The sequence below is a fragment of the Hyla sarda genome, chromosome 6, assembly GCF_029499605.1.
Source record: "Hyla sarda isolate aHylSar1 chromosome 6, aHylSar1.hap1, whole genome shotgun sequence".
In the NCBI taxonomy this organism is placed as follows: Eukaryota; Metazoa; Chordata; class Amphibia; order Anura; family Hylidae; genus Hyla; species Hyla sarda.
In genome coordinates, this window is record NC_079194.1 from 281687368 (window position 1) to 281701608 (window position 14241).

Below are 14241 nucleotides of genomic sequence, written 5' to 3' on the forward strand. Positions count from 1 at the left end.
TTCAAACTTGTCTATCCCACAGTCCTAAGAATGTCCGAGCAAAGTCAAAAATATGTATGCTGGCTGAATGCCCAAAAGAAGGAAATGTCCTCATCTTCTTTATTGGATAGTATTAAGCACCATGCAAGAGAAATGGAAAAACAATGCAGGATTACTAATGCCAGGTTGATAGGTCACATGAGGCACGTTTCTGAATCAAAAATAGAAAACTGCCATGGTGGGAGCATCCACTGCATATGCTGACAATAAAGAATCTACAAGGCAAGTTGCAAAGAATCTACTAGGCAAGCTACAAAGTGGTAAAAGGTAGAAGGAACCGACGAGGATGGGATTTGAACCCATGCATGCAGAGCACAATGGATTAGCAGTCCATCGCCTTAACCACTCGGCCACCTCGTCTACATAAGTCCCTACCTCCAGGTGATAGATTCTGAGAACAGGGTCAAAAAGTTTTTTGCTGCATTTTTATTGAAGGTCACAGATCAGGCACTAGCTGAGGGGACCGTAACTCCAAGTTGGTGAAAAAATGCAAGCTGCAACCACTCCATCAATGCACAACATTTAGTAGAAATTTGAATCATTGCGTAAGAAATTCCCATTTTCTGGCTTTTCTGCTGGACTTCACTTGGCGCTGTGGCTTAGGTGGTTAAAGTGCCTGTCTAGTAAACAGGAGATCCTGAGTTCAAATCTCAGCAGTGCCTTTTTTCCCCTAAATTTTAAGCTTTTCATACCAAAAAGCAGATGTTCAATCCTATCTGACATCAATATTGTCCATCCCACAGCCCTAAGACAGTCCGAGCAAAGTCAAAAATATGGATGCTGGCTAAACGCCCAAAAGAAAGAAATGTCCTCATATTCTTTATAGGATAGCATTAAGCACCATGCAAGAGGAATTGGAAAACAAGGCAGGATTTCTAAGGCCTGGTTGATAGGTCACGTAACGCACCCTTCTGGATTGGAAATAGAAAACTCCCATGCCTGCAAAGACAATAAAAAATCTACAAAGCAAGATACCAAGTTGGAAAAGGCATGCAGAGCACAATGGATTAGCCGTCCATCGACTTAACCCCTCGGCCACCTCGTCTTTAAAAGGCAACCACTCCAGGTGAGACATTCTGACAACATGATCAACAAGTCTTTGGCTGCATTTTCATTGAAGGTCACATATTAAGCACTGGCTGAATGGACCGTAACTCAAAAAATGCAAGCTGCAACTGCTCCGTCAATATACAGCATTTTGTAGACATTTTAATCATTGCATAGCAATTCCCATTTTCTGACTTTAAAGAAAGGGTTGTCATGGCGCTGTGGCTTAGTTGGTTAAAGCGCCTGTCTTGTAAACAGGAGATCCTGAGTTCGAATCTCAGCAGTGCCTTTCTTTCTTTGCAATTTTGAGCTTTTCATACCAAGAAGTAGACGTTCAATCATATGTGACTTCAAACTTGTCTATCCCACAGTCCTAAGAATGTCCGAGCAAAGTCAAAAATATGTATGCTGGCTGAATGCCCAAAAGAAGGAAATGTCCTCATCTTCTTTATTGGATAGTATTAAGCACCATGCAAGAGAAATGGAAAAACAATGCAGGATTACTAATGCCAGGTTGATAGGTCACATGAGGCACGTTTCTGAATCAAAAATAGAAAACTGCCATGGTGGGAGCATCCACTGCATATGCTGACAATAAAGAATCTACAAGGCAAGTTGCAAAGAATCTACTAGGCAAGCTGCAAAGTGGTAAAAGGTAGAAGGAACCGACGAGGATGGGATTTGAACCCATGCATGCAGAGCACAATGGATTAGCAGTCCATCGCCTTAACCACTCGGCCACCTCGTCTACATAAGTGATAGATTCTGAGAACAGGGTCAAAAAGTTTTTTGCTGCATTTTTATTGAAGGTCACAGATCAGGCACTAGCTGAGGGGACCGTAACTCCAAGTTGGTGAAAAAATGCAAGCTGCAACCACTCCATCAATGCACAACATTTAGTAGAAATTTGAATCATTGCGTAAGAAATTCCCATTTTCTGGCTTTTCTGCTGGACTTCACTTGGCGCTGTGGCTTAGGTGGTTAAAGCGCCTGTCTAGTAAACAGGAGAACCTGAGTTCAAATCTCAGCAGTGCCTTTTTTCCCCTAAATGTTAAGCTTTTCATACCAAAAAGCAGATGTTCAATCCTATCTGACATCAATATTGTCCATCCCACAGCCCTAAGACAGTCCGAGCAAAGTAAAAAATATGGATGCTGGCTAAACGCCCAAAAGAAAGAAATGTCCTCATCTTCTTTATAGGATAGCATTAAGCACCATGCAAGAGGAATTGGAAAACAAGGCAGGATTTCTAAGGCCTGGTTGATAGGTCACGTAACGCACCCTTCTGGATTGGAAATAGAAAACTCCCATGCCTGCAAAGACAATAAAAAATCTACAAAGCAAGATACCAAGTTGGAAAAGGCATGCAGAGCACAATGGATTAGCCGTCCATCGACTTAACCCCTCGGCCACCTCGTCTTTAAAAGGCAACCACTCCAGGTGAGACATTCTGACAACATGATCAACAAGTCTTTGGCTGCATTTTCATTGAAGGTCACATATTAAGCACTGGCTGAATGGACCGTAACTCAAAAAATGCAAGCTGCAACTGCTCCGTCAATATACAGCATTTTGTATACATTTTACTCATTGCATAGCAATTCCCATTTTCTGACTTTAAGGAAAGGGTTGTCATGGCGCTGTGGCTTAGTTGGTTAAAGCGCCTGTCTTGTAAACAGGAGATCCTGAGTTCGAATCTCAGCAGTGCCTTTCTTTCTTTGCAATTTTGAGCTTTTCATACCAAGAAGTAGACGTTCAATCATATGTGACTTCAAACTTGTGTATCCCACAGTCCTAAGAATGTCCGAGCAAAGTCAAAAATATGTATGCTGGCTGAATGCCCAAAAGAAGGAAATGTCCTCATCTTCTTTATTGGATAGTATTAAGCACCATGCAAGAGAAATGGAAAAACAATGCAGGATTACTAATGCCAGGTTGATAGGTCACATGAGGCACGTTTCTGAATCAAAAATAGAAAACTGCCATGGTGGGAGCATCCACTGCATATGCTGACAATAAAGAATCTACAAGGCAAGTTGCAAAGAATCTACTAGGCAAGCTGCAAAGTGGTAAAAGGTAGAAGGAACCGACGAGGATGGGATTTGAACCCATGCATGCAGAGCACAATGGATTAGCAGTCCATCGCCTTAACCACTCGGCCACCTCGTCTACATAAGTCCCTACCTCCAGGTGATAGATTCTGAGAACAGGGTCAAAAAGTTTTTTGCTGCATTTTTATTGAAGGTCACAGATCAGGCACTAGCTGAGGGGACCGTAACTCCAAGTTGGTGAAAAAATGCAAGCTGCAACCACTCCATCAATGCACAACATTTAGTAGAAATTTGAATCATTGCGTAAGAAATTCCCATTTTCTGGCTTTTCTGCTGGACTTCATGTGGTGCTGTGGCTTAGTTGGTTAAAGCGCCTGTCTAGTAAACAGGAGATCCTGAGTTCAAATCTCAGCAGTGCCTTTTTTCCCCCTAAATTTTAAGCTTTTCATACCAAAAAGCAGATGTTCAATCCTATCTGACATCAATATTGACCATCCCACAGCCCTAAGACAGTCCGAGCAAAGTCAAAAATATGGATGCTGGCTAAACGTCCAAAAGAAAGAAATGTCCTCATCTTCTTTATTGGATAGTATTAAGCACCATGCAAGAGAAATGGAAAAACAATGCAGGATTACTAATGCCAGGTTGATAGGTCACATGAGGCACGTTTCTGAATCAAAAATAGAAAACTGCCATGTTGGGAGCATCCACTGCATATGCTGACAATAAAGAATCTACAAGGCAAGTTGCAAAGAATCTACTAGGCAAGCTGCAAAGTGGTAAAAAGTAGAATAAACCGACGAGGATGGGATTTGAACCCATGCATGCAGTGCACAATGGATTAGCAGTCCATCGCCTTAACCACTCGGCCACCTCTAAAGTCCCTACCTCCAGGTAATAGATTCTGAGAACAGGGTCAAAAGGTTTTTTGCTGCATTTTTATTGAAGGTCACAGATCAGGCACTGGCTGAGGGGACCTTAACTCCAAGTTGGTGAAAAGATGCAAGCTGCAACCACTCCATCAATGCACAACATTTAGTAGAAATTTGAATCATTGCGTAAGAAATTCCCATTTTCTGGCTTTTCTGCTGGACTTCTTGTGGTGCTGTGGCATAGTTGGTTAAAGCGCTTGTCTAGTAAACAGGAGATCCTGAGTTCAAATCTCAGCAGTGCCTTTTTTTCCCCTAAATTTTAAGCTTTTCATACCAAAAAGCAGATGTTCAATCCTATCTGACATCAATATTGACCATCCCACAGCCCTAAGACAGTCCGAGCAAAGTCAAAAATATGGATGCTGGCTAAACGTCCAAAAGAAAGAAATGTCCTCATCTTCTTTATAGGATAGCATTAAGCACCATGCAAGAGGAATTGGAAAACAAGGCAGGATTTCTAAGGCCTGGTTGATAGGTCATGTAACGCACCCTTCTGGATTGGAAATAGAAAACTCCCATGCCTGCAAAGACAATAAAAAATCTTCAAAGCAAGATACCAAGTTGGAAAAGGCATGCAGAGCACAATGGATTAGCCGTCCATCGACTTAACCCCTCGGCCACCTCGTCTTTAAAAGGCAACCACTCCTGGTGAGACATTCTGACAACATGATCAACAAGTCTTTGGCTGCATTTTCATTGAAGGTCACATATTAAGCACTGGCTGAATGGACCGTAACTCAAAAAATGCAAGCTGCAACTGCTCCGTCAATATACAGCATTTTGTATACATTTTAATCATTGCATAGCAATTCCCATTTTCTGACTTTTAGGCAAGGGTTGTCATGGCGCTGTGGCTTAGTTGGTTAAAGCGCCTGTCTTGTAAACAGGAGATCCTGAGTTTGAATCTCAGCAGTGCCTTTCTTTCTTTGCAATTTTGAGCTTTTCATACCAAGAAGTAGACGTTCAATCATATGTGACTTCAAACTTGTCTATCCCACAGTCCTAAGAATGTCCGAGCAAAGTCAAAAATATGTATGCTGGCTGAATGCCCAAAAGAAGGAAATGTCCTCATCTTCTTTATTGGATAGTATTAAGCACCATGCAAGAGAAATGGAAAAACAATGCAGGATTACTAATGCCAGGTTGATAGGTCACATGAGGCACGTTTCTGAATCAAAAATAGAAAACTGCCATGGTGGGAGCATCCACTGCATATGCTGACAATAAAGAATCTACAAGGCAAGTTGCAAAGAATCTACTAGGCAAGCTGCAAAGTGGTAAAAGGTAGAAGGAACCGACGAGGATGGGATTTGAACCCATGCATGCAGAGCACAATGGATTAGCAGTCCATCGCCTTAACCACTCGGCCACCTCGTCTACATAAGTCCATACCTCCAGGTGATAGATTCTGAGAACAGGGTCAAAAAGTTTTTTGCTGCATTTTTATTGAAGGTCACAGATCAGGCACTAGCTGAGGGGACCGTAACTCCAAGTTGGTGAAAAAATGCAAGCTGCAACCACTCCATCAATGCACAACATTTAGTAGAAATTTGAATCATTGCGTAAGAAATTCCCATTTTCTGGCTTTTCTGCTGGACTTCACTTGGCGCTTTGGCTTAGGTGGTTAAAGCGCCTGTCTAGTAAACAGGAGATCCTGAGTTCAAATCTCAGCAGTGCCTTTTTTCCCCTAAATTTTAAGCTTTTCATACCAAAAAGCAGATGTTCAATCCTATCTGACATCAATATTGTCCATCCCACAGCCCTAAGACAGTCCGAGCAAAGTCAAAAATATGGATGCTGGCTAAACGCCCAAAAGAAAGAAATGTCCTCATCTTCTTTATAGGATAGCATTAAGCACCATGCAAGAGGAATTGGAAAACAAGGCAGGATTTCTAAGGCCTGGTTGATAGGTCACGTAACGCACCCTTCTGGATTGGAAATAGAAAACTCCCATGCCTGCAAAGACAATAAAAAATCTACAAAGCAAGATACCAAGTTGGAAAAGGCATGCAGAGCACAATGGATTAGCCGTCCATCGACTTAACCCCTCGGCCACCTCGTCTTTAAAAGGCAACCACTCCAGGTGAGACATTCTGACAACATGATCAACAAGTCTTTGGCTGCATGTTCATTGAAGGTCACATATTAAGCACTGGCTGAATGGACCGTAACTCAAAAAATGCAAGCTGCAACTGCTCCGTCAATATACAGCATTTTGTAGACATTTTAATCATTGCATAGCAATTCCCATTTTCTGACTTTCTGACTTTTTGACTTTTTGACTTTTTGGCATTGGTTGTCATGGCGCTGTGGCTTAGTTGGTTAAAGCGCCTGTCTTGTAAACAGGAGATCCTGAGTTCGAATCTCAGCAGTGCCTTTCTTTCTTTGCAATTTTGAGCTTTTCATACCAAGAAGTAGACGTTCAATCATATGTGACTTCAAACTTGTCTATCCCACAGTCCTAAGAATGTCCGAGCAAAGTCAAAAATATTTATGCTGGCTGAATGTCCAAAAGAAGGAAATGTCCTCATCTTCTTTGCACCATGCAAGAGAAATGGAAAAACAATGCAGGATTACTAATGCCAGGTTGATAGGTAACATGAGGCACGTTTCTGAATCAAAAATAGAAAACTGCCATGGTGGGAGCATCCACTGCATATGCTGACAATAAAGAATCTACAAGGCAAGTTGCAAAGAATCTACTAGGCAAGCTGCAAAGTGGTAAAAAGTAGAAGGAACCGACGAGGATGGGATTTGAACCCATGCATGCAGAGCACAATGGATTAGCAGTCCATCGCCTTAACCACTCGGCCACCTCGTCTACATAAGTCCCTACCTCCAGGTAATAGATTCTGAGAACAGGGTCAAAAAGTTTTTTGCTGCATTTTTATTGAAGGTCACAGATCAGGCACTGGCTGAGGGGACCGTAACTCCAAGTTGGTGAAAAAATGCAAGCTGCAACCACTCCATCAATGCACAACATTTAGTAGAAATTTGAATCATTGCGTAAGAAATTCCCATTTTCTGGCTTTTCTGCTGGACTTCTTGTGGTGCTGTGGCTTAGTTGGTTAAAGCGCTTGTCTAGTAAACTGGAGATCCTGAGTTCAAATCTCAGCAGTGCCTTTTTTTCCCCTAAATTTTAAGCTTTTCATACCAAAAAGCAGATGTTCAATCCTATCTGACATCAATATTGACCATCCCACAGCCCTAAGACAGTCCGAGCAAAGTCAAAAATATGGATGCTGGCTAAACGTCCAAAAGAAAGAAATGTCCTCATCTTCTTTATAGGATAGCATTAAGCACCATGCAAGAGGAATTGGAAAACAAGGCAGGATTTGTAAGGCCTGGTTGATAGGTCACGTAACGCACCCTTCTGGATTGGAAATAGAAAACTCCCATGCCTGCAAAGACAATAAAAAATCTTCAAAGCAAGATACCAAGTTGGAAAAGGCATGCAGAGCACAATGGATTAGCCGTCCATCGACTTAACCCCTCGGCCACCTCGTCTTTAAAAGGCAACCACTCCAGGTGAGACATTCTGACAACATGATCAACAAGTCTTTGGCTGCATTTTCATTGAAGGTCACATATTAAGCACTGGCTGAATGGACCGTAACTCAAAAAATGCAAGCTGCAACTGCTCCGTCAATATACAGCATTTTGTATACATTTTAATCATTGCATAGCAATTCCCATTTTCTGACTTTTAGGCAAGGGTTGTCATGGCGCTGTGGCTTAGTTGGTTAAAGCGCCTGTCTTGTAAACAGGAGATCCTGAGTTTGAATCTCAGCAGTGCCTTTCTTTCTTTGCAATTTTGAGCTTTTCATACCAAGAAGTAGACGTTCAATCATATGTGACTTCAAACTTGTCTATCCCACAGTCCTAAGAATGTCCGAGCAAAGTCAAAAATATGTATGCTGGCTGAATGCCCAAAAGAAGGAAATGTCCTCATCTTCTTTATTGGATAGTATTAAGCACCATGCAAGAGAAATGGAAAAACAATGCAGGATTACTAATGCCAGGTTGATAGGTCACATGAGGCACGTTTCTGAATCAAAAATAGAAAACTGCCATGGTGGCAGCATCCACTGCATATGCTGACAATAAAGAATCTACAAGGCAAGTTGCAAAGAATCTACTAGGCAAGCTGCAAAGTGGTAAAAAGTAGAAGAAACCGACGAGGATGGGATTTGAACCCATGCATGCAGAGCACAATGGATTAGCAGTCCATCGCCTTAACCACTCGGCCACCTCATCTACATAAGTCCCTACCTCCAGGTGATAGATTCTGAGAACAGGGTCAAAAAGTTTTTTGCTGCATTTTTATTGAAGGTCACAGATCAGGCACTGGCTGAGGGGACCGTAACTCCAAGTTGGTGAAAAAATGCAAGCTGCAACCACTCCATCAATGCACAACATTTAGTAGAAATTTGAATCATTGCGTAAGAAATTCCCATTTTCTGGCTTTTCTGCTGGACTTCACTTGGCGCTGTGGCTTAGGTGGTTAAAGCGCCTGTCTAGTAAACAGGAGATCCTGAGTTCAAATCTCAGCAGTGCCTTTTTTTTTCCCCTAAATTTTAAGCTTTTCATACCAAAAAGCAGATGTTCAATCCTATCTGACATCAATATTGTCCATCCCACAGCCCTAAGACAGTCCGAGCAAAGTCAAAAATATGGATGCTGGCTAAACGCCCAAAAGAAAGAAATGTCCTCATCTTCTTTATAGGATAGCATTAAGCACCATGCAAGAGGAATTGGAAAACAAGGCAGGATTTCTAAGGCCTGGTTGATAGGTCACGTAACGCACCCTTCTGGATTGGAAATAGAAAACTCCCATGCCTGCAAAGACAATAAAAAATCTACAAAGCAAGATACCAAGTTGGAAAAGGCATGCAGAGCACAATGGATTAGCCGTCCATCGACTTAACCCCTCGGCCACCTCGTCTTTAAAAGGCAACCACTCCAGGTGAGACATTCTGACAACATGATCAACAAGTCTTTGGCTGCATTTTCATTGAAGGTCACATATTAAGCACTGGCTGAATGGACCGTAACTCAAAAAATGCAAGCTGCAACTGCTCCGTCAATATACAGCATTTTGTAGACATTTTAATCATTGCATAGCAATTCCCATTTTCTGACTTTCTGACTTTTTGACTTTTTGACTTTTTGGCATTGGTTGTCATGGCGCTGTGGCTTAGTTGGTTAAAGCGCCTGTCTTGTAAACAGGAGATCCTGAGTTCAAATCTCAGCAGTGCCTTTCTTTCTTTGCAATTTTGAGCTTTTCATACCAAGAAGTAGACGTTCAATCATATGTGACTTCAAACTTGTCTATCCCACAGTCCTAAGAATGTCCGAGCAAAGTCAAAAATATTTATGCTGGCTGAATGCCCAAAAGAAGGAAATGTCCTCATCTTCTTTGCACCATGCAAGAGAAATGGAAAAACAATGCAGGATTACTAATGCCAGGTTGATAGGTAACATGAGGCACGTTTCTGAATCAAAAATAGAAAACTGCCATGGTGGGAGCATCCACTGCATATGCTGACAATAAAGAATCTACAAGGCAAGTTGCAAAGAATCTACTAGGCAAGCTGCAAAGTGGTAAAAAGTAGAAGGAACTGACGAGGATGGGATTTGAACCCATGCATGCAGAGCACAATGGATTAGCAGTCCATCGCCTTAACCACTCGGCCACCTCGTCTACATAAGTCCCTACCTCCAGGTAATAGATTCTGAGAACAGGGTCAAAAGGTTTTTTGCTGCATTTTTATTGAAGGTCACAGATCAGGCACTGGCTGAGGGGACCTTAACTCCAAGTTGGTGAAAAGATGCAAGCTGCAACCACTCCATCAATGCACAACATTTAGTAGAAATTTGAATCATTGCGTAAGAAATTCCCATTTTCTGGCTTTTCTGCTGGACTTCTTGTGGTGCTGTGGCATAGTTGGTTAAAGCGCTTGTCTAGTAAACAGGAGATCCTGAGTTCAAATCTCAGCAGTGCCTTTTTTTCCCCTAAATTTTAAGCTTTTCATACCAAAAAGCAGATGTTCAATCCTATCTGACATCAATATTGACCATCCCACAGCCCTAAGACAGTCCGAGCAAAGTCAAAAATATGGATGCTGGCTAAACGTCCAAAAGAAAGAAATGTCCTCATCTTCTTTATAGGATAGCATTAAGCACCATGCAAGAGGAATTGGAAAACAAGGCAGGATTTCTAAGGCCTGGTTGATAGGTCATGTAACGCACCCTTCTGGATTGGAAATAGAAAACTCCCATGCCTGCAAAGACAATAAAAAATCTTCAAAGCAAGATACCAAGTTGGAAAAGGCATGCAGAGCACAATGGATTAGCCGTCCATCGACTTAACCCCTCGGCCACCTCGTCTTTAAAAGGCAACCACTCCTGGTGAGACATTCTGACAACATGATCAACAAGTCTTTGGCTGCATTTTCATTGAAGGTCACATATTAAGCACTGGCTGAATGGACCGTAACTCAAAAAATGCAAGCTGCAACTGCTCCGTCAATATACAGCATTTTGTATACATTTTAATCATTGCATAGCAATTCCCATTTTCTGACTTTTAGGCAAGGGTTGTCATGGCGCTGTGGCTTAGTTGGTTAAAGCGCCTGTCTTGTAAACAGGAGATCCTGAGTTTGAATCTCAGCAGTGCCTTTCTTTCTTTGCAATTTTGAGCTTTTCATACCAAGAAGTAGACGTTCAATCATATGTGACTTCAAACTTGTCTATCCCACAGTCCTAAGAATGTCCGAGCAAAGTCAAAAATATGTATGCTGGCTGAATGCCCAAAAGAAGGAAATGTCCTCATCTTCTTTATTGGATAGTATTAAGCACCATGCAAGAGAAATGGAAAAACAATGCAGGATTACTAATGCCAGGTTGATAGGTCACATGAGGCACGTTTCTGAATCAAAAATAGAAAACTGCCATGGTGGGAGCATCCGCTGCATATGCTGACAATAAAGAATCTACAAGGCAAGTTGCAAAGAATCTACTAGGCAAGCTGCAAAGTGGTAAAAGGTAGAAGGAACCGACGAGGATGGGATTTGAACCCATGCATGCAGAGCACAATGGATTAGCAGTCCATCGCCTTAACCACTCGGCCACCTCGTCTACATAAGTCCATACCTCCAGGTGATAGATTCTGAGAACAGGGTCAAAAAGTTTTTTGCTGCATTTTTATTGAAGGTCACAGATCAGGCACTAGCTGAGGGGACCGTAACTCCAAGTTGGTGAAAAAATGCAAGCTGCAACCACTCCATCAATGCACAACATTTAGTAGAAATTTGAATCATTGCGTAAGAAATTCCCATTTTCTGGCTTTTCTGCTGGACTTCACTTGGCGCTTTGGCTTAGGTGGTTAAAGCGCCTGTCTAGTAAACAGGAGATCCTGAGTTCAAATCTCAGCAGTGCCTTTTTTCCCCTAAATTTTAAGCTTTTCATACCAAAAAGCAGATGTTCAATCCTATCTGACATCAATATTGTCCATCCCACAGCCCTAAGACAGTCCGAGCAAAGTCAAAAATATGGATGCTGGCTAAACGCCCAAAAGAAAGAAATGTCCTCATCTTCTTTATAGGATAGCATTAAGCACCATGCAAGAGGAATTGGAAAACAAGGCAGGATTTCTAAGGCCTGGTTGATAGGTCACGTAACGCACCCTTCTGGATTGGAAATAGAAAACTCCCATGCCTGCAAAGACAATAAAAAATCTACAAAGCAAGATACCAAGTTGGAAAAGGCATGCAGAGCACAATGGATTAGCCGTCCATCGACTTAACCCCTCGGCCACCTCGTCTTTAAAAGGCAACCACTCCAGGTGAGACATTCTGACAACATGATCAACAAGTCTTTGGCTGCATGTTCATTGAAGGTCACATATTAAGCACTGGCTGAATGGACCGTAACTCAAAAAATGCAAGCTGCAACTGCTCCGTCAATATACAGCATTTTGTAGACATTTTAATCATTGCATAGCAATTCCCATTTTCTGACTTTCTGACTTTTTGACTTTTTGACTTTTTGGCATTGGTTGTCATGGCGCTGTGGCTTAGTTGGTTAAAGCGCCTGTCTTGTAAACAGGAGATCCTGAGTTCGAATCTCAGCAGTGCCTTTCTTTCTTTGCAATTTTGAGCTTTTCATACCAAGAAGTAGACGTTCAATCATATGTGACTTCAAACTTGTCTATCCCACAGTCCTAAGAATGTCCGAGCAAAGTCAAAAATATTTATGCTGGCTGAATGTCCAAAAGAAGGAAATGTCCTCATCTTCTTTGCACCATGCAAGAGAAATGGAAAAACAATGCAGGATTACTAATGCCAGGTTGATAGGTAACATGAGGCACGTTTCTGAATCAAAAATAGAAAACTGCCATGGTGGGAGCATCCACTGCATATGCTGACAATAAAGAATCTACAAGGCAAGTTGCAAAGAATCTACTAGGCAAGCTGCAAAGTGGTAAAAAGTAGAAGGAACCGACGAGGATGGGATTTGAACCCATGCATGCAGAGCACAATGGATTAGCAGTCCATCGCCTTAACCACTCGGCCACCTCGTCTACATAAGTCCCTACCTCCAGGTAATAGATTCTGAGAACAGGGTCAAAAAGTTTTTTGCTGCATTTTTATTGAAGGTCACAGATCAGGCACTGGCTGAGGGGACCGTAACTCCAAGTTGGTGAAAAAATGCAAGCTGCAACCACTCCATCAATGCACAACATTTAGTAGAAATTTGAATCATTGCGTAAGAAATTCCCATTTTCTGGCTTTTCTGCTGGACTTCTTGTGGTGCTGTGGCTTAGTTGGTTAAAGCGCTTGTCTAGTAAACTGGAGATCCTGAGTTCAAATCTCAGCAGTGCCTTTTTTTCCCCTAAATTTTAAGCTTTTCATACCAAAAAGCAGATGTTCAATCCTATCTGACATCAATATTGACCATCCCACAGCCCTAAGACAGTCCGAGCAAAGTCAAAAATATGGATGCTGGCTAAACGTCCAAAAGAAAGAAATGTCCTCATCTTCTTTATAGGATAGCATTAAGCACCATGCAAGAGGAATTGGAAAACAAGGCAGGATTTGTAAGGCCTGGTTGATAGGTCACGTAACGCACCCTTCTGGATTGGAAATAGAAAACTCCCATGCCTGCAAAGACAATAAAAAATCTTCAAAGCAAGATACCAAGTTGGAAAAGGCATGCAGAGCACAATGGATTAGCCGTCCATCGACTTAACCCCTCGGCCACCTCGTCTTTAAAAGGCAACCACTCCAGGTGAGACATTCTGACAACATGATCAACAAGTCTTTGGCTGCATTTTCATTGAAGGTCACATATTAAGCACTGGCTGAATGGACCGTAACTCAAAAAATGCAAGCTGCAACTGCTCCGTCAATATACAGCATTTTGTATACATTTTAATCATTGCATAGCAATTCCCATTTTCTGACTTTTAGGCAAGGGTTGTCATGGCGCTGTGGCTTAGTTGGTTAAAGCGCCTGTCTTGTAAACAGGAGATCCTGAGTTTGAATCTCAGCAGTGCCTTTCTTTCTTTGCAATTTTGAGCTTTTCATACCAAGAAGTAGACGTTCAATCATATGTGACTTCAAACTTGTCTATCCCACAGTCCTAAGAATGTCCGAGCAAAGTCAAAAATATGTATGCTGGCTGAATGCCCAAAAGAAGGAAATGTCCTCATCTTCTTTATTGGATAGTATTAAGCACCATGCAAGAGAAATGGAAAAACAATGCAGGATTACTAATGCCAGGTTGATAGGTCACATGAGGCACGTTTCTGAATCAAAAATAGAAAACTGCCATGGTGGCAGCATCCACTGCATATGCTGACAATAAAGAATCTACAAGGCAAGTTGCAAAGAATCTACTAGGCAAGCTGCAAAGTGGTAAAAAGTAGAAGAAACCGACGAGGATGGGATTTGAACCCATGCATGCAGAGCACAATGGATTAGCAGTCCATCGCCTTAACCACTCGGCCACCTCATCTACATAAGTCCCTACCTCCAGGTGATAGATTCTGAGAACAGGGTCAAAAAGTTTTTTGCTGCATTTTTATTGAAGGTCACAGATCAGGCACTGGCTGAGGGGACCGTAACTCCAAGTTGGTGAAAAAATGCAAGCTGCAACCACTCCATCAA

General features: G+C 42.0%; 28 non-coding genes across 28 annotated transcripts; 17 read left to right on the forward strand and 11 right to left on the reverse strand.

Moving 5' to 3' along the window:
* Positions 1-317: 317 nt before the first annotated feature.
* Positions 318-399, reverse strand: TRNAS-GCU (transfer RNA serine (anticodon GCU)). Its single transcript has one exon. It is a non-coding gene; the product is annotated as a tRNA-Ser (tRNA).
* A 228-nt stretch (positions 400-627) lies between these two features.
* Positions 628-701, forward strand: TRNAT-AGU (transfer RNA threonine (anticodon AGU)). The gene has a single exon. It is a non-coding gene; the product is annotated as a tRNA-Thr (tRNA).
* A 600-nt stretch (positions 702-1301) lies between these two features.
* TRNAT-UGU (transfer RNA threonine (anticodon UGU)) lies at positions 1302-1375 on the forward strand. Its single transcript has one exon. It is a non-coding gene; the product is annotated as a tRNA-Thr (tRNA).
* Positions 1376-1752: 377 nt separating this feature from the next.
* TRNAS-GCU (transfer RNA serine (anticodon GCU)) lies at positions 1753-1834 on the reverse strand. Its single transcript has one exon. It is a non-coding gene; the product is annotated as a tRNA-Ser (tRNA).
* A 214-nt stretch (positions 1835-2048) lies between these two features.
* On the forward strand, positions 2049-2122 carry TRNAT-AGU (transfer RNA threonine (anticodon AGU)). Its single transcript has one exon. It is a non-coding gene; the product is annotated as a tRNA-Thr (tRNA).
* A 600-nt stretch (positions 2123-2722) lies between these two features.
* On the forward strand, positions 2723-2796 carry TRNAT-UGU (transfer RNA threonine (anticodon UGU)). Its single transcript has one exon. It is a non-coding gene; the product is annotated as a tRNA-Thr (tRNA).
* Positions 2797-3173: 377 nt separating this feature from the next.
* TRNAS-GCU (transfer RNA serine (anticodon GCU)) lies at positions 3174-3255 on the reverse strand. The gene has a single exon. It is a non-coding gene; the product is annotated as a tRNA-Ser (tRNA).
* A 228-nt stretch (positions 3256-3483) lies between these two features.
* TRNAT-AGU (transfer RNA threonine (anticodon AGU)) lies at positions 3484-3557 on the forward strand. The gene has a single exon. It is a non-coding gene; the product is annotated as a tRNA-Thr (tRNA).
* A 377-nt stretch (positions 3558-3934) lies between these two features.
* Positions 3935-4020, reverse strand: TRNAS-GCU (transfer RNA serine (anticodon GCU)). The gene has a single exon. It is a non-coding gene; the product is annotated as a tRNA-Ser (tRNA).
* An 893-nt stretch (positions 4021-4913) lies between these two features.
* TRNAT-UGU (transfer RNA threonine (anticodon UGU)) lies at positions 4914-4987 on the forward strand. Its single transcript has one exon. It is a non-coding gene; the product is annotated as a tRNA-Thr (tRNA).
* A 377-nt stretch (positions 4988-5364) lies between these two features.
* Positions 5365-5446, reverse strand: TRNAS-GCU (transfer RNA serine (anticodon GCU)). Its single transcript has one exon. It is a non-coding gene; the product is annotated as a tRNA-Ser (tRNA).
* A 228-nt stretch (positions 5447-5674) lies between these two features.
* TRNAT-AGU (transfer RNA threonine (anticodon AGU)) lies at positions 5675-5748 on the forward strand. Its single transcript has one exon. It is a non-coding gene; the product is annotated as a tRNA-Thr (tRNA).
* A 624-nt stretch (positions 5749-6372) lies between these two features.
* On the forward strand, positions 6373-6446 carry TRNAT-UGU (transfer RNA threonine (anticodon UGU)). Its single transcript has one exon. It is a non-coding gene; the product is annotated as a tRNA-Thr (tRNA).
* Positions 6447-6808: 362 nt separating this feature from the next.
* On the reverse strand, positions 6809-6890 carry TRNAS-GCU (transfer RNA serine (anticodon GCU)). Its single transcript has one exon. It is a non-coding gene; the product is annotated as a tRNA-Ser (tRNA).
* A 228-nt stretch (positions 6891-7118) lies between these two features.
* Positions 7119-7192, forward strand: TRNAT-AGU (transfer RNA threonine (anticodon AGU)). The gene has a single exon. It is a non-coding gene; the product is annotated as a tRNA-Thr (tRNA).
* A 601-nt stretch (positions 7193-7793) lies between these two features.
* On the forward strand, positions 7794-7867 carry TRNAT-UGU (transfer RNA threonine (anticodon UGU)). Its single transcript has one exon. It is a non-coding gene; the product is annotated as a tRNA-Thr (tRNA).
* A 377-nt stretch (positions 7868-8244) lies between these two features.
* On the reverse strand, positions 8245-8326 carry TRNAS-GCU (transfer RNA serine (anticodon GCU)). The gene has a single exon. It is a non-coding gene; the product is annotated as a tRNA-Ser (tRNA).
* Positions 8327-8554: 228 nt separating this feature from the next.
* Positions 8555-8628, forward strand: TRNAT-AGU (transfer RNA threonine (anticodon AGU)). The gene has a single exon. It is a non-coding gene; the product is annotated as a tRNA-Thr (tRNA).
* Positions 8629-9255: 627 nt separating this feature from the next.
* On the forward strand, positions 9256-9329 carry TRNAT-UGU (transfer RNA threonine (anticodon UGU)). Its single transcript has one exon. It is a non-coding gene; the product is annotated as a tRNA-Thr (tRNA).
* A 362-nt stretch (positions 9330-9691) lies between these two features.
* TRNAS-GCU (transfer RNA serine (anticodon GCU)) lies at positions 9692-9773 on the reverse strand. The gene has a single exon. It is a non-coding gene; the product is annotated as a tRNA-Ser (tRNA).
* Positions 9774-10676: 903 nt separating this feature from the next.
* Positions 10677-10750, forward strand: TRNAT-UGU (transfer RNA threonine (anticodon UGU)). Its single transcript has one exon. It is a non-coding gene; the product is annotated as a tRNA-Thr (tRNA).
* A 377-nt stretch (positions 10751-11127) lies between these two features.
* Positions 11128-11209, reverse strand: TRNAS-GCU (transfer RNA serine (anticodon GCU)). The gene has a single exon. It is a non-coding gene; the product is annotated as a tRNA-Ser (tRNA).
* Positions 11210-11437: 228 nt separating this feature from the next.
* On the forward strand, positions 11438-11511 carry TRNAT-AGU (transfer RNA threonine (anticodon AGU)). The gene has a single exon. It is a non-coding gene; the product is annotated as a tRNA-Thr (tRNA).
* A 624-nt stretch (positions 11512-12135) lies between these two features.
* On the forward strand, positions 12136-12209 carry TRNAT-UGU (transfer RNA threonine (anticodon UGU)). Its single transcript has one exon. It is a non-coding gene; the product is annotated as a tRNA-Thr (tRNA).
* A 362-nt stretch (positions 12210-12571) lies between these two features.
* Positions 12572-12653, reverse strand: TRNAS-GCU (transfer RNA serine (anticodon GCU)). The gene has a single exon. It is a non-coding gene; the product is annotated as a tRNA-Ser (tRNA).
* Positions 12654-12881: 228 nt separating this feature from the next.
* On the forward strand, positions 12882-12955 carry TRNAT-AGU (transfer RNA threonine (anticodon AGU)). The gene has a single exon. It is a non-coding gene; the product is annotated as a tRNA-Thr (tRNA).
* Positions 12956-13556: 601 nt separating this feature from the next.
* TRNAT-UGU (transfer RNA threonine (anticodon UGU)) lies at positions 13557-13630 on the forward strand. Its single transcript has one exon. It is a non-coding gene; the product is annotated as a tRNA-Thr (tRNA).
* A 377-nt stretch (positions 13631-14007) lies between these two features.
* On the reverse strand, positions 14008-14089 carry TRNAS-GCU (transfer RNA serine (anticodon GCU)). Its single transcript has one exon. It is a non-coding gene; the product is annotated as a tRNA-Ser (tRNA).
* Between the last annotated feature and the right edge of the window lie 152 nt (positions 14090-14241).